Genomic DNA, 295 nt, shown 5'->3' with positions numbered 1-295 from the left:
AACATTTATGTTATTATACTGTTTGTACAATACTGAAAGACACTGATCTGGATCTGTTCCCATACGTGGAAAACATTTATGTTATTATACTGTTTGTACAATACTGAAAGACACTGATCTGGATCTGTTCCCATACGTGGAAAACATTTATGGTATTATACTGTTTGTACAATACTGAAAGACACTGATCTGGATCTGTTCCCATACGTAGAAAACATTTATGGTATTATACTGTTTGTACAATACTGAAAGACACTGATCTGGATCTGTTCCCATACGTAGAAAACATTTATGG

The sequence above is a fragment of the Limulus polyphemus genome, unplaced genomic scaffold (genome assembly GCF_000517525.1).
Source record: "Limulus polyphemus unplaced genomic scaffold, Limulus_polyphemus-2.1.2 Scaffold456, whole genome shotgun sequence".
In the NCBI taxonomy this organism is placed as follows: domain Eukaryota; kingdom Metazoa; phylum Arthropoda; class Merostomata; order Xiphosura; family Limulidae; genus Limulus; species Limulus polyphemus.
This window is presented reverse-complemented; position numbering follows the sequence as displayed.